The 26,849-nt window shown below is 35.5% G+C and overlaps 1 protein-coding gene across 4 annotated transcripts in view; it reads right to left on the bottom strand.

Moving 5' to 3' along the window:
• LOC150103618 (proteolipid protein 2-like) overlaps positions 1-26,551 on the bottom strand; it is a 171,334-nt gene extending 144,783 nt beyond the window's left edge. The window contains exon 1 of one of the 4 annotated variants that reach the window (XM_090397678.1): positions 26,105-26,551. The gene's annotated coding sequence lies outside the window, so the exon portion shown is untranslated. Of the gene's footprint in view, positions 1-25,463; positions 25,543-25,954 lie in introns of those variants that run through there. The other 3 variants (XM_090397676.1, XM_090397677.1, XM_090397679.1) reach the window with 3 other exon arrangements.
• Positions 26,552-26,849: the final 298 nt, after the last annotated feature.

Here is a 26,849-nt window from a genome sequence, read left to right as displayed (position 1 = left end):
CTTTAGTCACTTAATAAGTTTCTATCATATATCCCCTCTCCTTCACTTGTCAGCTAAACTCTGCAACCTACACACCTCAATCTATCCACAGACCTGTCACCATCTTGGTCACTCATCTCTGAATCTCCTCCACCATGATCCGATCTCCAAGAAGTTTCACTAACAACAGTAGAAAGTTAGTGAAACTGTTAGTTTGCAAAGAGAGAAGTGGAAGAAGTGATTATTTTGTCTGGCACAAATGAAAGGTGAGACATATGCAATGAGAGAAGATATGAAAAGTTACTGATAGAAGATTAAAAAAAAAAAAAGAGTGAGAGAAAGTAAACATAGTGAATCTGCTGCCTTGGTATGATAGGACAGAATCGTGAATAGCCATGATGGCTAATGAGTCAATGAGAAAATTGTGCGGGAGGAATAGTGTGCAGTTTATAGATGTATAAAGTGAATTTGATGGACAAATGGACTTGTATATGCCTGATGACTACACTTAACTGGTTTTTGGAGGTAAGTGCTTGGATAAAGTGAGTTTAAGTGCAAAACCAGGGAAACTAGATGTATTGGGGGGGGGGGGGGGGAGCAGAGCAATAAAGCATGTGTCTAGCCACCCTTTGGTACAAATGAGTATTGTGAATCTGATGAAAATGGTTCATTTGTGGCTGTCTGGTGCGAGACAATGGCCAACAGGGCAAAATATATTGTTGGTTGCTGCTATCAACCTGGGGGTCCAGAAGAAGATGTGAACAACATGCATGAGCAGATTAGCACAATGAGCGCACGTCAAGCAATTATTGTGGTGGACTTCAACTATAATATAGATTGGGAGGGCACATAACAAAATGGAAATGGAATTTATATAGTTACTAAGGGATAATTATCTGAAGCAGCATGTGATGGAAGGGACCAGGAGTTTGAGAGTGTTGGATCTGGTAATAGCATCAGAAGATCTATTTATAACAACAGTAACAACTCTACCTCAGATCAGGGAAACTGACATGCAGTCTTGTCCTGGGAAGTTGCTCAACATGTGGAAATTTCAGTGAAGAAAGGGTTTATGCAGAACTACAAAGCTGGCAATTATGACAAACTTAAGAGGCAACATGGTGCAGTGCCATAGCATAAGAAACTACATGGAATGAATCCAATTAGTGCATGGGAAGTGGTTAAGGATTGTTTGAGCAAGGCAGTATCAGAGTGCATACCTAGGATCAGAAGAATAAACTAGGTAGTGATTATATGGATGACTAGCAATATAAAGCAGGAGCTGCAAAAAAAAAGAAAGCATTGTAGAAGGAATATAAAGAACAAGGTGATCAGCATGCCCATGAGCAATATACAACACAAGAAAGAAGAGTAAGTGTATGGCAAGAAATGCTAAATCAGATTTTGAGAGAAAATTAGCTAAGCAGACCAAAGTAAAATCAAAAGAATTTTTTCGCTACATAGCAACTAAGAGAAAGAATGATTATGGAAAAGTAACTTTACTCAGTGCTGATGGCAGGAAAGTGATAGAAGCAGAAGAAATAGTTCAGTTCAGAAGAAATAGTTCAGAAGTATAGTTCAGTTCAGTTAAGTGATCACTTTGCAAGGGTATATTATTATTATTATTATTATTATAATGGGATGCAAAGTATCCACTTGGTGGGGAAACTTTAATGGAAATAGAGGAGATGAGAGATCTAGGAGTGATGGTGGATAAGGACCTGAAATTCAGGGGCCACATTGCACAAATTGTGAAAACATCACATCGGATAATGGCAATGATGTGCAGGACCCTGACATGCAGAAATAGAGATGTTATGATTCCATTGTATAAGGCCTTGATCAGGTCTCATATGGATGATTACGCACAGATTTGGTTGCCAGGTTTTCATGGTAATGAGGATATGTTGGAAAGAGTCCAGAGAAGATTCACAAAGGTAGGCAGTGGTCTTTGGAATGCAGAGTATGAGGACAGATTGAGAGAATTTAAGTTGTAGAGCCTTGTAAATAGGAGGAAGGGGGGGGGGGTATGATTGAGACATATAAGCTAGTCAGGGGTTGTTACTTTGTCGATATGGAAGAGATTTTTCATAGAATGGGAAAGGGGAGTAGAACAAGAGGCCATTGCTGAAACTGTATAGGGAGGGTGTGAACAGAAGAGTGAGGAGTAGGTTCTTTGCATGGAGAGCAGATGGTGAGTAGAATCAGAACCGGCGCTAGGGTTTTTGCTGCCCGCATGCAATTTCTATCTAAGCGCCCCTGTAACGATCCAGGCATGTGTGGTTCTTTTACGATAATAAAAATGTAAATTATTTGAAATTTCTTATATAAATTTTGACAGAACAGCCACACATTGGTTTGCTAAATGTAACAAACCGGGGATGTTGACTAGGCAGGATAATCATTAAAAAACCGAATATTTAAAAAATTCTCAAAAGTTAAAGCAAATTTTGATAAAGGCATTTCACTTTATAATAAGTTTAGTTTAATCCTTTATCCAAGTGTGAGCAAAACAAAGTTTGTGCCTGAAAGTATCTTCAGAAAGAAGCAATGAGATGACCTCTTATTGCTTCTGCCTTTGTATCTCCACTACTGGGCCCTGGCTCCCACTGACGAGACCTCAATAAAGGTCGAAACCGGTATGGGTAGTGGCCCTTGCCTTAATGCATAGCATTACACATATCCGCAAGGAGATGTGCTTTGCATTATGGGAGATACTGAGATAGGAGTAATGAGAGCTTTCTCCACCTTTGCAACGAGTTGTCTGGTGTTGCACTACCTTACCCCCAGTCCTGAAGATACTTTCAGGTGCAAACTTTGTTTTGCTCACACTTGTATAAAGGATTAAACTAAACTTATTATAGTCTAACCAAGTGAAAAATAAACTCTCACCATTTCACTTTAACTGTTGAATATAATGATAGAGGGATTATAGCCTTCTCACCGACCCGAATCGCTAACAAAATTAAAATGAATTTTAATTCAAGTTAAAATTTATTTGAACTAAAGTTTAAAAAATTCTTGCATTTTACAAGTTACTAAATTCTTAGTAACTTGTAAAAATTTTTTAATAATTTTTATAAGTGGAACTATCTTTTAGGAAAATAAAAGAAACTCAAGATAGATGAGAAAATAAGAAAAGAATTCAGAAATAATTAGAACATTTAATAAAAGTATTCAAAAAATAACATCTTTACAGAATAACAGAAAATAAATTACATTACATAAATATACTTGAAATTTTTTTAATTAAAATTTTAGGGTTTTTGATTTCATATTAACAATTAGAAATAATGGTCTTAACATCTAATTCTGCGCATATATCATTTTCAATAGCTAGCTATTAACACCAAACTAACAAGCCTTTTTTGTGACATACTTGTCCTTAAGTAGGTTTTAATCAATTTCGACTTGGAAAAGGAACGTTCACCGCTCGCTACACTAACAGGTAAGGTTAATAGTATTCTTAAAGCAATTGAAAAGTTAGGAAAAGATAAATTATTGGACACAATAAAGTTAAGAATATGGAAAGGGTTTTGAATATTTAAATTATCCTTCCAAAAAATATCCCGGAAAGCACATAACTCGTCATATAGTTCTGTTGCATTCACGTCTTTATTGTCGCCGTCCTTCAAGAGAATCTCTAAATCTTCGTTATTAATTTGTAGTAATCTATATAAGAAATTGAAATTATCATAATATGTTTTTAGTTGTTTCAAAATGTTCTATTAACGAACACATTGCAACGTCTAGAAGTGTATAAAACACATTCACTCTAAATTTATCTTCTGTCGATTGTGGCGTTTCGTCATGATGCTCGTAGTCAAATTGTCGTGTCTTCTTTCGTCGTCGAACTTCCGTACCAGTTTTAAATTCTTGTTCTCCATCCACCTCTTCACTCAGTTCTTTTGCCATTTTTAGAACTTCTTTAAAATTTGTATCTGATCGATACTCTTGTAAGAATATTTTAAAGTTTTCGATAGATTCTAAAGCAAGTGTAATGTTCATATTTTGTCTTGAAGCATTTTACTCACAGGGTTTATTCTGTTAAGTAAATCATGCAAGTTATAAGAGAGCAAATAAATTTATAGTCCTTTATTTTAGCACATAATGTTTGTGCTTCATGCTGAGTTTCTTTATTCAAATTTTCATTATTTAAAATTTCAAAAAGTGCATCGTAAATTTCTCCCAACTGATATCATAGAGGGCTGATTGCATTAATTTTACTTTCCCATCGCATTTCTGATGGCTGTTTCAATGTAAAATTTTTTACGAAGTTTAAAAGGATTGCCCAACATTTGTAAGAGAATGAAAAGAAATTATATATTTCTTGAATAATTGCAAAGAAACTAATTGTATCTGCATTCACTTTAGCTGCATCATTAATGATTAAATTTAGAGTATAAGCAGCACATGGCACGTGAAAAGCTCAAGGATTTTTGTTCAAAAGCAAATTTTGGAGCCCATCTTATCCCCCCTTTCATATTGGCCCCATTGTCACACCCTTGACCTCGCATGCCTTCAATGGGAATGTTCCATTTTTCCAGTTGTTCCATTATTGTTGCACATAAACTACATCCTGTGGAATTTGATATATCTGCAAAACTTAAAAAGTTTTCCCTGATTTTGACAATTCCATTGTCACAGGAAACAAAGCAAATAACAATGGTCATTTGAAAGTTTATTTTTCACTTGGTTAGACTATAATAAATTTAATTTAATCCTTTATCCAAGTGTGAGCAAACAAAGTTTGCACCTGAAAATATTTTCAGGACTGGGTTAAGGTAGTACAACACCGGGCAACTCGTAGCAAAGGTGGACCAAGCTAACATCACTCCTATCTCAGTATCTCCCATAATGCGAAACACATCTCCTTGCGGATATGTATAATGTTATGCATTAAGGGAAGGACCACTACCCAGACTAGTTTCGACCTTTATCGAGGTTTCTTCAGTGGGAGCCAGGCCCAGAGGTGGAGATACCAGGCAGAAGCAATGGTGAGGTCATCTTTACCTATAGGAGTTGCCAAAAGGTGTGCCACCTTTTTATTAAATTACTCTGGATTTAGAGAAAGATGTTTAAAGTTTATTTTTCACTAGGTTAGACTATAATAAATTTAGTTTAATCCTTTATCCAAGTGTGAGTAAATAAAGTTTGCGCCTGAAAATATTTTCAGGACTGGGGTAAGGTAGTACAACACCGGGAAACTCGTAGCAAAGGTGGACCAAGCTAACATCACTCCTATCTCAGTATCTCTCATAATGCAAAATTTTCCAGTTGTTCCATTATTGTTGCACATAAACCACATCCTGTGGAATCTGATATATCTGCAAAACCTAAAAAGTTTTCCCTGATCTTGACAATTCCATTGTCAAGATCAGGTCATTTGTTCTGTTTTACTTACATCAGATGTGCAGTCTAAAATTATGGAATAATATTTAGATTTTTAAATAGCCTGTGTAGCTCAGTGGATGTGGCATTTGCACACCATGGCACTTGATCGCATGAAGGAAGACTTGGTTTTGAATCTAGTCGTCGACTAGATGAAATTTTTCTAAGCCTTTTTTTCAACTGGTTACCGAGTTAGTAAATCTCTGGCACAGGCAAGCAGGTTTTTTCTCCCGGAAACTCGGTTTTTCGTCCTGTAAATTCAAGAAAATCGACCGTAGAACCCACATTATTTCAGACATTAAATATATTGTTAGGTTTAGGAACCACGATATGGCGGCACTTGTTGAGCCATCTCTCTTCACTGCGTGCTGCTTAATTAGTGATAGCCTTGGTCCAGCTATCTCTGATTGGCTGCCTGTGGAGATTGAACTGCTCACTCAGTCTCCAAAACTTAGATAGGGCTAATCAGCCTTGCCTACTCCCTATATGGGAATAAAAAGGCATTAGCTGATTTTTTTCTGATGATTTTAATAAAATTGTATTTGTAATTGTATTACTTAAAGTTTCCAATATTTCATTTTGACTGTCTTTACTCAAATAGTGTACTCTATTGTTTCGTTGTAGGGCCCTTTCAACATGATTTTCCATAACAGCATCAAACCTCGCAAACAGTTCGACTAATTTTAAAAAATTGCCGTGATTCCTTTCATATAATTTATCAGATGATTCGCAAAAAGCTACCAAGGAATTTTGGCTACCAAGGAATTTTATAATTTCAATGAAGTGTTCTAAAACACTCGAAATGTTTCTTTTCCATTTCATACATGCTTTGAGTCTGGCAATCAATAGTAGTTTTGTTTTTTTAAATTTTTATCAAGTTCCTTCCATTTCAAGAAATTTTTCATGTGAGTTAAACTAGTCTCATGTCTATGCAAAGTTGTACTTATATTTCTCCAATCATTATAACCTTCTACAAAACTACTTGATTCAGGAGGTGCGAAAAGTTTGCAACAAAAGCAAAAAACAGAATTTAAAGTTTTCGAATAAATGAGCCATGTTCTTGGCACGAGCTTCCCATTTTCCATTTTTCTATTATAATAAGTTTTGCCAAATTTATGACCATATGTAACTCTAGGAAACATTATATTTTTCTTTTGAACAGGCCCCATTTCAATTAAATCAACTCGTAATTTTTCATCAATATTTCCCCATTCACCTGGATCCTCTAAATTTACAGAGACTAACAATGTGTTAGTTTCGTGGTCAACTACAACTAAATCTTCTTCTAACTGTTTTTCACTTAAATCATGCATCTTGTTATCTTGTTCAATAGTTACAATAGTACTTTTATGCAAACTGGATGATGTGCACAGTTCTTCAACTCTGATTTCTGATGTATCGAGTTGGTTACAACCTGCATCAGAATATTTTAATATTTCAACAAATTTATTAAGAGCCCCAGTTTGTTTCTTAATATCTGCTTCTTTCGCAGCATGACGCTTACAATTTTGTGCACCGGATAACTTTTTTTTAATTTTTGATTCCATTTCTATTTTATACCCAGAAGAAATTATTGCACAACACGACACAGAGATGAAATAATAATCCGCACTGCGCTATTGTCAGTAGCCTACTGACATGCGTACCATATGATTGGTTAACTAGCAACAAATGTTTTGTATGAAAATTCGTTTCTGCGCATAAAAACCATTCACCGTTTCACTTTAGATAGACTGCAGTAGACACAATATTCTGCAGGCAAGCATTTAGCCTGCTCTCACTGCAAAATTGTAAACAGCCGGCTGATCAAAGAGGCGGCAATATACAATTTTTTAAAATTTTTATTCGGTGTATCCGGCCTTATTTATTTTAATATTGATCATTCTAAGAATTTTTTTGTTTTTATGATAAGAATTTTGTTTCTTAAAAATGGATTTATGAACCGTGCCGCCTTCGTTCTGGCACCTGCATGCCCACTTCTGCCGGCCCTGAGTAGAATGCATCCGGAGTGTGTTGTGAGTGTAGATACATTGAACCGTTTAAGGCACAGTTGGATGAGCTTTGTGTGCGATAGTGTGTACTTCCCATAATGAGTCTGACTCCATGGAAGTGAGATGCTGATAATATAGTATACTACAAGACATGGTAAATAAAGCAAAGTGAAGTTGATATAATAAAGTAAAACAGTATGATAAAGTTTACATGATATGGGAGAAAAATTACCATATAAATGAAAGTTTTTTTCTATTATTACTATATTACTACTGTTTATTTCAACATAAATTGCCTTTAAATTCCTTATGTATATGATGGGATTTAAAAACAGTTCTTCCAACCAAGGGACACATAATGAAGGCACTGATCCATAGGAGCTTTAAAGCTTTTCTTTTTAAAACAGCTAAGATGTGTAGAATAGCTTACACCAGTGAACATGCTTTGGTTAGCCCAACCAGGCAAAAGTTGCAGCATATTAAATGAAAAGAATTTGTGCATTTATATTTGGTGTCTTCAGCTCTGGTGTAATTCACACAAATTTGAGTGTGTTTTGCAATGGGTGCTTACTCAGAAAGTACAGTACTGGCACTAACTTAACCATATCACCGTCAATATGTATAAAATACATCACTCCTCTACACTTCGTATCCATCATATATTTCAATATAATATCAATGATATTACAATTTTAATATGCACTTCGCATCCATGGTAACCTGGACGTATATATATGTCTTGGTCAGTTGGGTAGTTAAAATGTTATATTACTTAAGACTGTAAGTATAAGACATATTTAGAGGGCCAGGGCCATAAGTTGTTATGGTTGTTTTGAGTTATAGGTGAAGCAACTATGGCTATGAGACCAGTGTATTATATCTGTTAATTGTGTGGTCATCTGAAGAGAGAAAAAAACTGTTTCTGGAGGGGGAAACCCTTCATCTGTTGAAAAGACCTTATGTCCTATATGGGATTCAAACCAAAGTTTTCCCAACAAAAAGACTGTTAATACTGAGTTACAGAAGTCTCAGGACTATAAGCCAAATCCATTTTTTTGCCTTTCCTATATTTATATTTGGTTTGTTTGGTCTATTCTTATCAAGATACATGAATGAAAATTTTATTACATAGTAATATGCTGCTGTTGGAAAAACTAATGGAGCACACTTCATTTATGCACCAAATATATGCAATCATCTGATTTCTTTATCATCTTTTATTTTTATATATTTATTTATTTTTTATTTTTTGTAGTATCTATCTTATTTCCACTGAATATGTCATAATTAATCTAATAACTGATTTACTGATAACTGATCTCAACTTTCATTTCAGGAAAAAAATTTATTTTTATATAATACATTCTTTAGATAGCATGCTATTTTTGTTGCTTTTTAAGTGTACTGTCCCACTTCATCTATATTATGGTCAGAGGTGAATGTTACGTCTATCTACCTGAATTCCATATGTTCTACTGCTTTTATGCTTATTTGAAATGTAATGGTTTTCTGGAGAGAGAGAGCGAGAGAGAGAGAGAGAGAGAGAGAGAGAACAATGCATTTCAGTTTTCATATGCTTGTGAAATATTTTCTGTTCTGTTTCAGACAATTCTATGTTTTATGATCACGAGATTGGAGTAAATGTATAGAATATACTCATGCCCAAATGCCTTCAAAACCATTGGCTCAGATATCAGTCACATTAAGAGTTGAGACTGGCTGTATGCTAATTTCCAAAAGTTAGTTAGGATAAAGGAATGAGTTCCACCTACTTTCTTTGATAAATAAAAATAAGTTCGAGGATTAATTTATTTAAAGAATGAAAATTTACACAGTAATTTTTGATTTCTGCTAGAAGCACCACAGATCATTCTTGTTATTTTGCAACTATTTCCTTTGATTCTGAATTATAATTATTATTATCACGTCATGTGTCCAAGGAGTCCTAATTATTTTTGTTTATTGATGCTGATAATTCTTATTAAATCATCCATAATGACATTTAATGTCAATTGTCGTATTCTGTTATGCTCATTAAAAATTTCATTTGTCTCCATGGTGGTGAACTGTTTTAGAATGTTCAGATGAGCTTATTTGACATTTACTAAAAAGAGTTTTTAATGAATGCCAATGAAGCATAAATACATTGTTTTGTTAATATTCTATAGAATGTTTTCTATCAGCTGTCTTAGGACAAATATAGCATCATCACATAATCATTCATAATTAAATCCTCCTTTGCTCAACTATTAAATCAATTATCTCAATTTGATGAAATTAGGCAACCATGTTCACCAAACATATTTAACATTGTCTTTTAAAGATTAATTCTGCTATAGTTCCCAAGGTTTCTTTTGTCACCTTTTTTTTTTGTAGTGTAGTGATTTTCTAGACTCAGGATGACCCCGAGTCTAGATTATCACTATTAGATCTTTTCAACTCTCTCCCCATTTCCTCAGAACCTGGGTGACCATAACTACATACAGTTTTATTAAAGCCTTGTAATATGAGAGAATAACTTCCTCCAAGTTTATATGGCTTAAGTTAGTGTTCTCTTTGACAGTACAGTTATCTGATATGATGGTTAAATCACATTAGCAATGTGGTTCCTAAACTTTAATACTCAAGTCTCGAGTTTCAGTGACTACTTACAGCAAATTCTCACTAATATCATACTTAATAATAATGAATATAATGTTCTCCATCCAAAATGTAAAACCTTACAATGAATGCTGATCTGACATCCAGGCTGTTTAAGTCAACCTGCATCATCAGCAAATAACTTGATATTACCCCCTGGCCCCTATTGCCATCTCCAATATCATAAACACAGTAGTTTCATATAATACATTTCAATTATACCACAATTATTACTGCTTTTGTGTATTTAGTTTTTTTTTTTTTTTTTTTAAGCAGCTTCTATTCTATTATTTTTTTACTGTTTTCAAATAAACATTAGTCGGGTTGGCTGAGTGGATAGCATATGATATTTGTAAAACCCTGCTCAAGATAAGCATGATAAATTTTGAGAATTTATAGGGCTTATTATCATCATCATCATCAAATTCCTGATATATACCCTCAAGGGGTGTACAAGATATGATAGTACTACGTGAAAAATTTACATCATTACTAACTTCCTATCTACAATTTTCCTCCAAATCAGTCTGTTAAATGTCAAGCCTCCAATATTATCAGCTCTTATATTTCTGTCTTCTAAGGCACATTTTACTGTATCAATCCACCTGTATCTTGTCTTCCCCTGGGTCTTTTTCCTGCCAACCTGGCAGAGAACACTTCTTTTACTAAGCTTTCTTCTCCCGTTCTGCTTAAGTGACCATACCACCTGAGATTAGCTCTGCTAATGCATTCCTGGATGCTAACAATATTAAGTTCTTTCCTAATATCCTCGTTTTTAATATGATATTGCCATTGATGCCATTTGTTCATGCCCTTAATCTTTCTCAGGACTCTCATATCTGCAGTCTCTAGTCTTTTACTTCTAACCCAGCTCTCAGAGTTTTGGCTAATTTCTCTCTTATTCCATATAAATTTATTTGTTGACTTCCTACCATACCAGCTTTGTTGATTCTGTTGTCTATTTCCATATTTAATTTACCATCTTCACTAAAAATCGTTCCCAAGTAGCTAAAATGTTTTACTTGTTATATAAGTTCTCCATTCACAATGCAGTTGATATTTTCAATGTTTCTGCCTATTTTCATTGTCTTTGTCTTTTTAATGCTGACCTTCATACCATATCTATTACAACAGTTACTCAATTTAGTCAGGGAATCTTGCAGACTTGTAGCGGATTGATTTAGAAGTATAACATCATCTACATAAAGCAAAGAGCTGAGATTAACACCTCCAATTTTGATATCAGGTTTAATACAATTGCATCAACTGTATCTCCACTTTCCTTCATAATGTGATACATATAGATAATGTACGTCCTTGTCTGACACCAGATTTAACATTATACCATCTCTTTGTACTTCCTTCAATTCTAACTGCCGACTTACAACTCAAATAAAGACTAGATAATGCATGATATCATGCTCCTTTGACAACTGTAGAGTTTGGAATAGCTTTTCTCTTGGCACCCTGTCATATGCCTTTTCCACATCTACAAAACTTAAATACAGATCTTTGTTATATTCCCATGATTTCTCAACTTTGCTTGTCATAAAGTAAAAATCTGATCCTGACAGCCTCTATTTGGCCTGAATCCAGCTTGTTCTTCACAAGCTTCCCTTCCACAATCCTTCTCAACCGTTTCCAAAGTACACTTGCATAAATCTTACCAGGAACACTCAGTAGGGAAATGCCTCCATAATTCTCACCTTACCAGTTTTATTTCCCTTTTTGTATATGGGTACTATGAGCGCTCTACGCCAATCATCAGGAATTCGTCCCTCTGTCCAGGCATTCTGAACTATGCAGTGCAGCCACTGTAAGACTTTTATACCACCATACTTCAGCATTTCTGGTCGAATATCATCTACTCCTGCTGCCTTTCCACATTTCAAGCCTTTGATGGCTTTTTCTACTTCGAGTATGGATATGTACTCCTGACTGCATGCCTGGTCAGTATTTTTTTATCACTGTGCTGTCATTACTGCTTGTTTCATTTAGCAGTTCTTCAAAGTAATTACTCCATACTACAAGGATATCTTTTTCTCCTGTTTTCATGTCACCTTTCTCATCTGTAATTCCTTTTACTGATTTTTTGATTTCTCATTCTTTCATTCTGATCATTTGATTTTTCTATCCTTGCACACAACCTCACCACATGCCTCTCTGGCTGAATCAATAAGGGCTTCAGGGCTTGCCACTGAATCTCCAAGGTTTGGTTCCTGTTCTCAAACTCTTTCATTTTTTCTTGAATAATATTTGTGTATTTCGGTCTACAGTTCACATCTGACAGATGCTCAACTTTTATTCTCTTTAAAACTTTCTTACAGGTTCTTCTTTTCAATATGAAATTCAATTTTATCCTACTCAAGACTAAATGGTGATCACTTCCAATTTCAAATCCTCTGTACACTCTGGTGTCCTGCACCAGTGGGAAAACTTCACTATCAACAATAACATAGTCAATGAGACTTTTTTTATTCCTTGCCTCTTCTTTCCGTGTGAATTTGTGAGCATTTTTATCTTGGAACATGGTGTTAGTAATAACCAGTCCATGTCCTGAGCAGAAATCCAACAGGTATTTGCCATTATTATTAGCTTTGCTCTTTTCTCCAAATTTTTCCAAAAAATTTTTGTATGTCTGACAATCATTTCCTACTCTGCTATTTAGATCCCAAACAAGGACTAACTTTTTCTTTTTTCATACTGAATTTCCTTTTAGGGCTTGTCTAGATTGTAAAAACCACATTTCATTCTTCTGCTAATTTAATTTAATCAAATTCCTGCCAAAGCTGTCTAATGGCATCTTCCAGTAAGCAGGGCCATACACTTTTCCGAGGCTAGCAGGGCCTGAATCACTAGAGCGCTCCAGGGCCCCTCTCTCATTGTTTGGGACCCTTAAATTGGTCCTAATTTTTTGGAAAACTCCTGCTTGAGCATCATGTGCCTGTGCATAAGCACGGCCCTGCCAGAAAGTCTATTTTAAAATTTTCTTCCATTGGTGTAGCTGCCCGGGGTGGTCCCTGAGTTTGCTGCTCTTCTCAATACACACCAAAAATACTACAAAAAGTCAAAACGACATATAGGAAAGTAAATTAAAATGCTATGTTTATTTTAAATTAAAGTAATTTATGAATAATATGAAATTAGATAATTTCATATTATTCAATTAAATAATATGAAATATTATTTAATTGAATAACATTAAATAATAATATTATTATTTCATATTATTAAATGTTAAATAATATGAAATAATATTTAACATTTAATAATATTTAAATAACATGAAATTAAAGTAAAACTTTAATTTCAACATTCTGAAATGTTATATTTTCTGTTAGCAAAATCATCAATGACATTGGCGAAGTCTATTTCATAGTAATGTAGGTAATTGTTAATCAATTTTATTTAGAAAATCTCCTCTCACAACTAGCACACTTAACAGCAATCGTGAGGAAAATTCGCAGCAGTATTACAGTATTTAGAACTGAGTTCTCGAGACTGTATTTTAGAATTAACTGTAAAAGTTCAAAAAGGTTCAAAGTGCTGCCCGGGGCAGACCATCCCCTCTGCCCTCCTCTAGCTATGCCACTGTTTTCTTCTATTCCATTTTTACATTTGGCACAGTTTGCAATCTGTGATTACTATTTCTGCTTATGTCAAAACCTGTGGCACCCAGAGGGGGGCCAAGGGGCCCTTCCCACAAAGAAAAAGAAAAAAAAAAACTAGAAAAATTTCCAAAAATCTTTTCCTAATTAAAATTAATTTTTTTTTAAATTTATGGTGTATCGTGTCTTCTATTTTTATACTACTTATGAATTAGCGATCATTGCAGATGCTCAGTCACAGGTCGTATGCGATGCATAGTGTGTATTCTCAAATCGTCTACTCAATTCTCCCCGCCCCCCAAGATTAAATCCGGAGTGCGCTACCGGTCAAAACCTATACATCTTTCTCCTCTCGTAGGAACTGGAAGTTCTTCACTATTAATCAGCTATAGCACTGTAGTTCGTAAATAGTTCTTGCTAAGACTCGCTAATTATATTAAGTTTTCCACTTTGTCGTTATTGCTAAATGGATTACTCGATCATTAATATGGCTCTGGTTCAAACACACAAATCAATGTCGTTAAGGTCGTATGCGATGCGTAGTGGGTATTCTCAAATCGTCTACTCAATCCCCCCCCCTCCCAAGATTAAATCCCTAGTGTGCTACCAGTCAAAACCTATACATCTTTCTCCTCTCATAGGAACTGGATATAATGTTCCGAGTTCATATATACACACACATGTAGTCGACAATTTGAATCAGAAAATATAAATTGTATTTTATTATTAGACACCTCCAGAGAGTCCAAAGACTCATCGAGGGAGAGTGTGCCAACAGCATCCAACTACTAACCATGCTCAAACTTACTTAACTGGGCCATTAGTAGCAGAGGCTCTACCAATCGACCAACCTCACACTTAACTAAAATCATTAATAATTCACAAATATGGATTGATTACGCTTTACTATGCAGAACCGATTCATTTTGACGATTCACGTGCTTTGACGGTTACGAGATTTGAAGGCAGTGAAGTCCACACATCGAAAACCTATTGAGAGTTTTCGGGCTACATTTATGACTATGAAGGAGTTCAAAAATGACCATAATTCCATAATGAATCCACGTTTTTGCAAAAGAAACAAAAATCGTGGAGAACGATTTTGAGCAGAAAGCGGATACACACTCAAATTTTTCGAATCGCGTGTAAAGGGGGTAGCACTGAACACGATAAAAGACAAAAGGCTGAGCTACGCGACGACTGTGTTTGACGGAAGTTGTTTTAGTGAAGGAATAAAGTTGCAAACTTGGATATCTTGCAATGTCTCAAAGATATCCTTTAGATGATTTCGCGCGGGAAAGAATTATTGGAAAGCTTGAAGAATGCCGCAGAATTACTGATTTCCCAGAGAGTTTGTTTGGAATCTCACACAGCATTGTTTCCATATTTCAAAACCTGGTTTCAGATTTAAGAGGTCGCCCTCACTCCACCAAGGAACATGAAGATAGATTTTTGGTTATAACAGCAAAGCGTAATCGGCAAATCAGCTTGTAAGTCAGCTACAACCCGACAAACTGTGGCAAGAAGTCTGCGAGAAGCAGGCCTATACCAGTGCCGGCTCGAGAGCGTCATAAAATTCTTTATTGTTACAAGCAGTTTATAGTTATTGCCAAAAAAGTATAGAGCATTGGGGGGAGGGTGCACTGCTCCTACCACCAACGCTTCGACTCTCTGGTCCTCTTTAATATTATTACTTTTTTTTTACGATGTTGGTGCCCCAAAGCCATTGCACCCCTAGACGGGTGCCTCTTGTGTCTAACCTAGAGTCGGCTCTGGCCTATACGCCCTAAGGCCAGTAGTCTGCGTCTCTTTATCCACAGCTCATCGTAGAGCACGCTTTCAGTGGTGTTGTATCCATAAAAATTGGACAAGACACCAATGGGCTAATGTACTCGAGAGTCGTTTTAGTCTTTCTTCCGATTCCAGACGACACTTGATCTGGCGTGATAATGGTACTGCTTACCATCGTGAGAATGTTCTTGAATGGGATAGATACGGTCAATTAATCATAATGCTTAATGGACGCCCCGAGCTACAAGTGCTGGAAAAAGAGACTATGGCTGTTGAACGATATTGCAACGAAGTTCTTCAACGTCATGTTCGATTGTTCCGTGATGCTGTAGGCGAAGAATTCATTTTTATGGATGACAATGCCACACCACATCGTACACGGGCAGCGGAGATACTTCTGGAGACCAAGGATATTAATCGAATCGCGAGGCCAGCACGCACCCCATGTCTCAACCCCATTGAACATGTTTACAACGCAATAGGGACACTCATTGTTGCTTGAAATTCCTCTCCAGAACAAACAATACCTTATTTTTACTCTGAAGGAGTGGGCCAGTTTGCTTCAAGAACTCCCAAATCACTTGGTGTTAAGCATGGTACGACGTTGTAAGAGCTGCATGGCAGTTAGGGGTGGACATATTCCATACTGAAATGTCTCTCTCTCTCTGCATAGTTTTCTGTAAGCTGTACATTAAAAAAAAAAAAGATGGAATGAGACTGGAACAGGCCACTGGGCCTAAATCCTTGAAAGCATGATGATGATGACTGTACATTAATTCTTTAACTATCTCCTTAAGTAACTTTTGCTAAAAACGTATTGCGATTCAATTATTGCGAAATTTATAACATATTTTTGTAATATAATTTATTTGTATGCTGGCAATAAATTTATGTCCACATTTCGCTGCAGTCGTGAACTTTTTTTTTTTTTTAAATATATACAGGTAAAAATGTAGTTCGCCCTTAGCTTTTGAACACTAGTATGCTAAAAGTTGTGTGTTACCAGTAATGGTATTAAAAAGTATTGGATAGATATTAAAAAGCACTGATTTCTAAGAAGCTGACTCTTTGTAGCAGAAACTGTGTGGATACTCATAATAATAACAAAGGCTATATGCTGGATCTTATGCAGAAAATATAATTTCTCAACTTATAAAATTCATTGGAAACATACCATTATTCATACATGAGCAATACAAGTTGCATACAAGAAGGATCCAGCGTGGTAAGTAAGGCAATAGCAAATTATAAAATGAAATTAGGTGAGATATACCAAAGGGAATTCCAGAGTATTTTGCTATGTAGCCAGTAAGAGGAAAATATTAAAGAAATATATCTTTACCATCATCTGTTGGTATGATAGTAACAAAACCTGAAAAAAAAAACGTTAAATTATTGAGTGATTATTTTGTGAAGTATTATTATCAGGATGAAGATAAATCAGTGTTTGATGTGGGAAGCATTGATATGAGCTTTGAGGTTGGCGACTGGAGGTGTGTGTGTGTGTGTGTGTGTGTGTGTGTGTGTGTGTGTGTGTGTGTGTGTGTGTGTGTGTGTGTGTGTGTGTGTGTGTGTGTGTGTGTGTGTGTGTGTGTATTGGGGGTGGAGTGAAATGCGAAATCTCAGTAAATTCTGCGCAGTGGGGATATCAGCGGCTCTGGTGCATGAATGTGCAAAAAAATTGGCCTTACCTTTGATCAGGCTGCTTCCACTCTCTTGGCAGAGTCCCAAGAGAGTGGAAGATAAGTGTGATAGTGCCATTACATAAAAGTAGATGTAAATCACATGTTGAACATTACAGAACTGTTACTATCTCAAGAGCACTAGTTTAGCTTTTGGAAAAGTTAGTTTAAGCTAGAATTTGAGAATGTATGGATAAAGAAATGGCGTATTATAGAGGACTGCATGAATCTGTTAACTGGAAATCTTGAATTATTAATATACTTCACTATATTGTAGAAACAATATAGTGAAGGAAGTTCAATTCCCACATATGATGCTGAATTTTGCAACGGCACTTGTCAGGATACGACATGGCGATCTCTCAAGTAAACTGGAGCAAATTTAGATGGACAGCGGGTTGGTAAGATAGATAGGATGGTTGTCAGACACATCGCAAAGTAGTGTATGGTGGAGTAGCATATAGGATTAGGCAGGTGGTGACCAGTAGTGTGCAGAGCTCTGCTCTTGGATCATTGCTGTTTAATCTCTATAATTAATGATACTGGAGTTAACTGAATAAATAATATCCAATTGTTTTACGTTAATTTGGTGAGGGAAATAGTAAATAAAAGTGATATGAAGATCGTTTACGTTGATGGATGTAAATAAGTGGACATCGTGACCAAACGAGAATGTTTTTTTTTTCCTTTCAATGTGGCAAAATATAAAGTTAGGTATTCTGGATTTGAAAAGGTTTTAATCTGTATATTATATATTACATTGATGGAGTTTCACATATACAAATGATGAGGCCGGTAATTTGAGAGTCTGGTTGAAAGGGAACTGAAATTTAGTGGTCATATTGCAAAAATTGGCAAAACAGCACAGCAGATCACTTGGATGCTTAAAAACATGCAGGGACTAAGAAGCCATTATCCTTCTTTATAAGGCTTTGATACATCAGCATCTGTACTACTATACTCAGGTTCAGTACCCTGGGTTTTTAGGCATGTTGAAGTTTTGAAGTGATAGCTGAAATCTCATTTCAGCCATCAACAAACCTGCTAAAAGATTTTTATAGAACGGATGTAGGAGAAATTTTCCAATGAGATTTATTTGCTACGAGAGTCGTGAGTGAGCTAAATAGGTTATGAGATGGTTGTCAGCACTTCGTGGAGAATCTTTTTAAGGAGACCTTTGGTAAGTATTGTGCCAACAGTGATCGGCCTCTTGGGATTGAGTCTTTTGACACATTGAGGGAGGAATGAGAAGTATGATAGGATTATTTTGAGCCTCCTACATTGAGGCATGAACTCCATGAAGATACTCTTTAACAACGATAGCAATAATACATCTGGAACACAATATGCCGGACATCATTGCAGTCGAACAACAACGCATATGGTTTATTGACGTGGCAATAACAAAGAGGCAGTAGAGTAGAAGAGAGAGTGCATGAGAATCGACAAAGCATACAGATCTTAATTTTAATATATTTTTATATAGGCCAAACATCACAAAGCCTAGAAATCCGTAAAAAAGAACACATAGGAGATGTCAACAACAACAGAACAGACACCTCAGGATTAGCCTATCACTTTTAGATTTCGAACCACTCCATCGATTGGGATAACAGCTCCATGCCGCACATTGAAGATTTCAGATGTAAAAACTTGAAAGAAGCTGCAGTGGTACTCCGGACAGGAGACAATCTCAATAGAAATCAAGGCATGATATTAAGACATTTGGAAAAGCTTAATTAATTCACTATGTTTAGCAGAACTCAATTTCGCCAAAAACTATAAAACGCGATCTACTAACAATGACTAAGTCTCCACGCTCCGTGCTCTTAATGTCACGAGTCTTTTCAATTTTTAATTAATTTTAATGTCGTTACTGCATTCTTCTGTATTAGCATTTAATGTTAGTGTAACCATTCTCGACCTGAAGAAGCCTGACAGACTTAAGCTGTCGAAACTTGTAGACGATTATATACATATATTTATAAAGAATATCATGGTCCAATAAAATCCAAAGAAATTGTCTCATACTTAGTGTAAAAGGACCAAATATTAACAGTCAAAAGATCTTATTATTCCTTCCTTCCTCTTTTACCTTGCGGTGTCGAGGATTTTTTTACATTTAACCGCAACCGTATCGAGGATAAGGTGGCTAGCCTTATGCCTCCCAGTGTGTCCTATGTCTAGATGAGTGTGTTCACAGGCCGGTTTGCCTGTTTTTAGGGTCGAAAAACTCGAGTTTCCAGGTGAAAAAATCCCTACCTCTGTCCAGATAAAGGTTCCTCACGTGGCTGACAGAATCGAGCCCAGGCTTCGTCTATACTGCCTGAACTACGGAGGCTCTGCGTTCCACATATCATAGAATCAGCCTAACAAGTATCCTAAGACAATTTATGAAATACATTGAAAACCTGCATCTACAGAAAATATCCTGCCACATCAACTTCAGAAATCAGCAGTGTTAGAAAATCTCACATTTTGGAATATATAGTCAATTCCTAGGCCTGTGTAGAATAATAATGACGAGGTTTTTAACTTTTTGAAAATAAAAAAGTAAATAAATTTTTAACAAAATCGTTAAAAAAATTTTAAGAGGACTATTTTGACCTTTTTGAAAAATTTATTTCTTTTGAATTTCAACTCCGCGGCCTTCATCTTCATTATGGGTTCCCATTCCTCTTCGGTTTTTTTTTTTTTTTTTTTTTTTTGTTATTCAGTAGCACGAATATAGTAAAATGAATGCAATTTCCCTGAGTGTAAAATTTATACTCTCACACAGATAATGAGGAAAGTCTAATCGCTCTTTTAAACTATGAAACAATTTCAACAAGAACTTTCACAATCCTGAAAACTAGAGAAACCCTCATGGAGAACATGTCAGTCGCCGAGAATGATTTATCATATGATTTCTCAGCACATCGCACAAATAAAAATAAACAACTAGGTTGAGATTGTAATATGCAGTCCTGTAAAACAGTATCGCAGGTTTTAAATCAAGTGTAACAGGTGCAAAGGTGTGACAGATAGTGTCCCATTGATATTTTAAGGCCCTCCAATGAGGAATTGATTCATCAGATAAAACTATATTATCTATGGAGTGAGTATGGTATAATGATCTAGTCGTTGTACAAGACAAAACTAAGCATGCTAAGGCAAGTTTTTTAGGATAAGAGAGAATATGCTGAAAATAGTATTTAATAAACTTATATTCAAAGAACGAGCCTGTGTAGCTCAACGGAAGTAGTGTTTGCACTTTATAGCACTAGCCCATCCGAAGAAAGACCTAAGTTCGATTCTAGTCGCCGACTAGAGGAACTTTTCCTAAGTCTTTCTTCGACGGTTCCTGAGTTATCGATCTCTGGCACAAGCAAGCTGGTTTCTTCTTTCTCCCGAAAACTCCGGTTTTTCGTCCCGTAAACTCAAGAAACTCGATCGTAGAGCCTACACTATTTCAGACAATAAATATAGCGTTTAGGATTAGAGATCACGAGTTAGTGATAGTCTTGGACCAGCTATCTTTTGAATCAGTTTCCAAAAGTTAGATCGGACTAAAACGGTCTCGCTTACTCCCTATAAAGGACATTAGCGGGTATTTTAATAAAACAACATCCCATGCTCTGTCTTCCTTTACATAATAGACATCATAGTCTGTTACTACCAACGAGCTTAGCTTCTTACGAACCTATTTCTGTGATGACAGGGAAGTCGATCCTGTCTCTAGTTTGGCAATGTGTTCCGTCAACACACGATAAGTCATTTCCAACCGAAAAGTCCTGGAAATTTTTCTTCACATTACAGGTGGAATTTGAATAGGATTTTGTTTTTTCCCTACTTGGGAAAAAATGACCCTACTTGGAATTCTGTGGTGCCCTTATCTATTAGAGGGAGTTTAGCAACCACAGAGAGAGTGTTATCGCTACCGAATAAGCTACCAAAGCACTTCCTATAATTTACATGACCTGAATAACGAATACAGATGGAACTAAATAGGAAATCTTCGAATCCAGAACAGACTTGAATAATATTATGGGCTGAATAGTATCGTGAAACCAGTCTCAAAGTGAAATTCACTACCAGATTTCTAGTGCTCAGAAAAGCTAGATATTGGAGTACGAAACAATGGACGGAATGCCAGCTTTCTAATTTTTGCCTACTGCGACTGATATCAATATAATGAATCAAAAATTATCAAAAACAATCTGCTTAAAATATCCTCTTGGACAAACAAACAAACAGAAAAATAGGAAGGAAAATATCAGCAAACAAATTCTTAAAAATTATTTGCACTGTTTTTCTGTTTCGTTAGGGTTAGGTTCCGACAGTAGAACGGAATTCTACTTGGGAAAAAAAGAAAAGAGAGAAGGGGGAGAGAATAATGACAATATTAAAGGCTGACATCTACAACTAGTTTCCTTGATATGCAATGGAATAAGCTGTAAAACTGCTCCATAGGTTCTGCTAGCTGTCTCCAGTAAGAAAAGTGGTTGACACATCTGAGGATCAGAAATCAGCTATCTACAACAGTGTCTTGCACAACATGTTGTATTATATTAGGTACACAAGTTTTAATCTGATCATTATCCAAGAATATATTTTTAATACATTCTCCTTTCCGCTATCAATCTTTTCATCCCAATTTGTGAGTTCAGATGACAAACCGTGCAGTTACTGTTTGCTTATAATCTCAATCACATCCATGATAAGTTTCGGGAAATGATACGAAGTAGTGTATTACCTTTGAAAACTTTTTTTTTTTTGTATGGGTGACACACTTCTTGTGGCCACTAATAGGATAAAGTAACAATATCAATAATAACAGCATTCTGCTACTATTACTGATACTACTGGGGGCTTTTGATAAAGCGTTTTAATCAGTCCAAGAATATTTTTGTATACATCTCCCCTCCATTCTTTCCTCCTGATTTGGCTTGTGACCGAGAACAAGTCACTTCTCGGTGACTTTTTGTTTATAATATAACCCATAATGCCTAAAAACACTGAACACCACTGTTTGGAATAACGATTGGACAATGCGACCTGGGATTAGGAACGAGCTAAATTCGGTACTCGCTATTACGATGGGAATATAAATGGATTTTTTTCAGTTCAAGGCGAATTAGCCGCTCTCATACTGCGGTAACAGATACTAATACCATTTTTGTTTGTTAATTTCAAAAACTTGGTTTTCGAATGCAGATGGTGGGTTGTGCAACATAGAGTGCCCTCTTGCGATAAGTCAGACACCATAGCGATATCACGTAGTAGTAGTAATTAGTATAACCACAAAATAATGAAAACAAGAATGAAAGAAAATAAATAAATACGAAAGTATGTATCGTAATATATAGTAAAGCGGTTCGTATGGACCATATTTCACTCCTTGTTTATTAATTTCAGCTTCAATCATAAAAGAACATTTGAAAAATTTCTGTCACGTTTCCCTTTTTTAAATGCACTGATACTAGGGACACTTCCCCTTCTCTCCCCGTTCAAACAAATTGCAATTCGAAATTACTACTATACGATTCGTACTTCCTATCGAAGTACGATTGAATGAATGCAGAAAATCGAGCTTCGCTTTTCCTTTTCCAATACACTTTCACTAAGTAAAACTTCTGTCACTAATTTTCACCAGGTCAACCTTGGTAACATCAATGTAAATCATGGGCACTGTCTCTCGATATCATTTAGCTCAGCAAATTAATAATCTTATTATACAAAAAATGTCATAACATTTTTTTAATTAAAATCGGTCGATTCTAAGGCAGCCCAGCTCCACCCTTAGCCAAGACAATCTGCGATTTGAATAGAATTCAGGGAGGAGAGTGTGTAACACAATTGGCACCATCTCATAGTCTCTAACCCTACATATTACATTATATATTATCATATAAAATAGTGTGAGTTCTATGGTTGGTTTTCTTCAGTTGCAGGATTTCCCAACACCATACCGGCCTTGACGTGCTTAAACATCAATAATTACAGTGCATGGATACGAGTATCCATTAAAATTAAAATTACATTTGGAATCTGCAAAGGCATTATTTCTCCTATAGGGAGTAAGCAAGGCTGTTTAGCCCTAATTTTTTGCATACTCAGGAGGTAGTTCAATCCCCACTGGTAGCAAATCGGAGATAGCCAGCCAAAGACTATTACTAATTATAAACGGCTGGTGAAGAGATGGCAGACAGTTTCGTCATTTCGTGGTCCCTAACCCTAACAGAACATATTATTATCTGAAATAGTGTGGATTCTAAAGTCTATTTCGTTGAGTTTATGGGAAGAAAAACCTTATCTGTCCATACCAGAGATCGACTAAATAGGAAACCGGTGAAAGAAAGAAAAAAGAAAAAGTTTCTCTACTTGGTGACTACAACTGTACTTTCTATGAGCAACCTATAGCTATGGGGGGGTATACTCTACTCTACTCGACTCTACATAGCACAGATGTAAGATCCACCGTCTTGATAATACAATACACCATTTGATACTAACTAGAAAATTTTTGTCTTTTAACTGCCTATGTTCTATAGCCAGTGACTGTTTTGCAAATGAAAAGCCAGAGTTAATGCCGTATGAGACGAGTTACTGTGCGTTCAACTGAGAAAGATAATATAAATATTATTCCGAGTTTCATTCTCATGACGAGAATGAAACTCGGTCTTTGTCAAATCGAAGAACCATAACACCATTCCCCTATATTGTCTTGAATTTAGGGGCAAACTATTGCTTGCCTAGGGGAGCCATATATACCCTATCAATGTTCCTGTTCATGCGTAACTTTTTTTAAAAAATCAAATTATCGTTTAAAATATAATTTTTTAAACTTATCTAGTTCTGTGGGTCAATATCAAACATAATAATAATAATAATAATAATAATTATTATTATTATGTATATACTATCTAAACTTCCATCTACAAATACAACGCCAATATCTACACAAAATGTCAAAATCATTTAACTACACAACGCTATCTACTGCCATTAACAGCTTTTTTTTTTGTTTGTTTGTAAATTGCACCTATATTAAGGTCGATTTACCTGTATGCGGATAATAAACCAGTTAATGAAATAAAGAGCCAAAAGGCTTCACTTCGGTGATGTAAAAATTATTTAAATTAAGGGGATATTTTATCCCACATTATTTCAAAGCCGAATAACAAAACTCTAAGATAGAAATCAAAGAGTTTCATGCCGAATATAGCAAACTATAAAAGTTCGGCGAGTCCAAGCGTCAGCAAACACCTGGGTGGTACAATATCGGGCAACTCGTAGTAAAGGTGGATAAAGCTAGGATCGCTATTCTTAGTATTTGCCCTAATGTAAAACTCATCTCCTAGGAGATATATGTTGTTTTACATCAAGGGAGATAGGTCTCTACCCAGACCGGTTTCAACCTTTATTGAGGTCTCATCAGTGAGTAGGTAGACCAAATAATGCCAAGATTGTAGTGATAATAGCTTTAATACTTTACAGTACGAGTTGTCAAAAAGGTGCACAGCTAAATAAAATTTATCTGTGCACCTTATAAAAAGTATTATGATTATAAAATGATTATAAAAAATAATCATTTCTTTGAAAGAATGTGGGATAAAATATCCCCTTAATTTAAATAATAATAAACCAGAGTTTCCGTGTGAAAAAAACCTTGCTATTTCCATATGAGATCCGCTACCTCATCATCAGTTGAAAACGCCTGCATAAAGATTGCTGTCGCCACAAATTCCGTCTGTATGCATGTCTCTTATAACGGAAAGAAACGGATTAGTAAAGTGATTAATTAACTCATTTTATATATAGCGCAATATATAAATAAATAATGAAAATTAATATTCTAAACTGAGTACCCAAAACTTCATCCATCAGAATGCTCAATTTTAATGCACTTAATGTGAAAATTAGCTCATCTCATGCAGAGGTAGGCTTGCCATAATTTTCATGAGCTAATTCCGGTTTGCAAAAATTTTACTCCTTGTCCTTTAATACTCTATTGAAATAATACCATTACACGACTTTTGTTTTCGTCTTGACTTTTCGAATATTTACGGCCTTCTTTTGGTTTGTTTATAAATGTACAATTTCTTTTTCCAGTTTTATGGGGAAACAATATTTTTAAAATAAAAATTCACAACTGGAAAAAAAAATTATTATTATTATTAGGAATGAAATAAAACGGAAAACCAACTCGTAGCCAAAGAGCAAACGAAACTATATTTGCACATGCGCATAATTCTCAAAGGAAACTGATTTCACAATTGGCTGCGCTTGACAGTACTAAACAAGTAAAATGTAGCTGCTAGTGAAGAAAATTTGGAATCCAACATCTTATAGTCACAGGTAATAATAATAATAATAAAATCCTAGGAAGCTACTAATACCTGGATAGTCTAGACCAATTCATGGCGTATTTGCATGCTTACTTTGAGAGCGGCATAGTTTATGATGACGTAAACAAACATCCTCCTTACCTACTAGAGCGACTCAGAACCCGCATCAGTTTATATACTGTATACATACGCCCCCCCCTTCTCTCCCCCACACAATGTTCTTGTGCTTGTTGTTTTCGAAATACTTAGTGTATTTTAATAAAAATGTAGGCTTAACTTTTTATCTGATGTTTTGCTTGCCTTATTCACTTCTCAACCTCCCCAGAATGTTGCAAGAATACAATATCCACATGCAGATCGATTTTTTTTTTTTTAATACAAGTAATTTTATCTATGATAGTTTGTTGTTGTATATTACTATCCACTGACTGCAGCTTACTGTGGAAACATACATAATAATAAATGTGACATTGTTTTTAACACAATAAAAATAATCATTTCTATACTAAATGAAAGTTTGATGGTAGTAATTTTCAGTTTACCTCAAGGCACCAAGATGCCTTGCTACGGCGTTGTTCAGAAACACGGCATCCATTATGATTTTCGTCAGATTTCAAAAAAACATTTACGTTTGGGTCAGCACCTTTAAAGAATCGGAGTATTTAATAGATTTACTAGTAAACTATACTCACTTTGCTTCCTGCAAGTTTGTATAGAAATTAATAACACACCGCGTCTAGTTGCCCAGCTAGTACTAGGCGAGACGGGTAAGCGCTGTTACTGAGTCACATTACTATAATGAATCAAAAGAGCACAACTGAGAACTTATGGCACACGTGCCAGAGGTAGCACGTGAATTTAAAAAGTATATATTAATAGCCTCTACAAGCCATAAATGAGGTTGAATTTCCCTCTCAGTATTTATTTTAAGCGCAAGAGCAGAAAGCAGCATCATTTAGGTTGTTTCAGTCATATTCTTTTTTTCTCTGCTATGAAAACATACATGAAATGTTGGCCGTTATCTTATTCGTATCCTTAGCGGTATGATATTTTACGAACATTCCACATTTCTCCTACCCTATTTTACTGTACTGTTTGCTAGAGAGAGAGAGACAGACAGACAGAGATGACGCCATCATTTGTGAATCGTATTTTCTGTAATTACGGTACTTCTTAGAAGGGTTGATTTCTTGGGTTACAGAATTTCGCTCTTGAATATCACTTTATAAAGAGGGCGTAAAAATCGCTCTTGTTCAGGAAATCATACATGAATTTAAAATTGTACTTCAATTTAATAAAAATGTTTTCATTCTTAAAACAGGTTCATGTTTTCCTGTCTTAGATTATTAAAATGGAAAATATACTTCTCTTGACAAATAATTATTCTCAGTTATGGAAAGATACGGTGTATAATATGATTTTAATATGCAATAAACC

The sequence above is a fragment of the Typopeltis vanoorti genome, chromosome 9 (assembly GCF_054136105.1).
Source record: "Typopeltis vanoorti isolate ZY-2024b chromosome 9, IOZ_Tvanoo_1.0, whole genome shotgun sequence".
NCBI classification, from domain to species: Eukaryota; Metazoa; Arthropoda; class Arachnida; order Uropygi; family Thelyphonidae; genus Typopeltis; species Typopeltis vanoorti.
The sequence above is the reverse complement of the archived record's forward strand: the minus strand, read 5'-3'. Positions and strand labels throughout refer to the sequence as shown.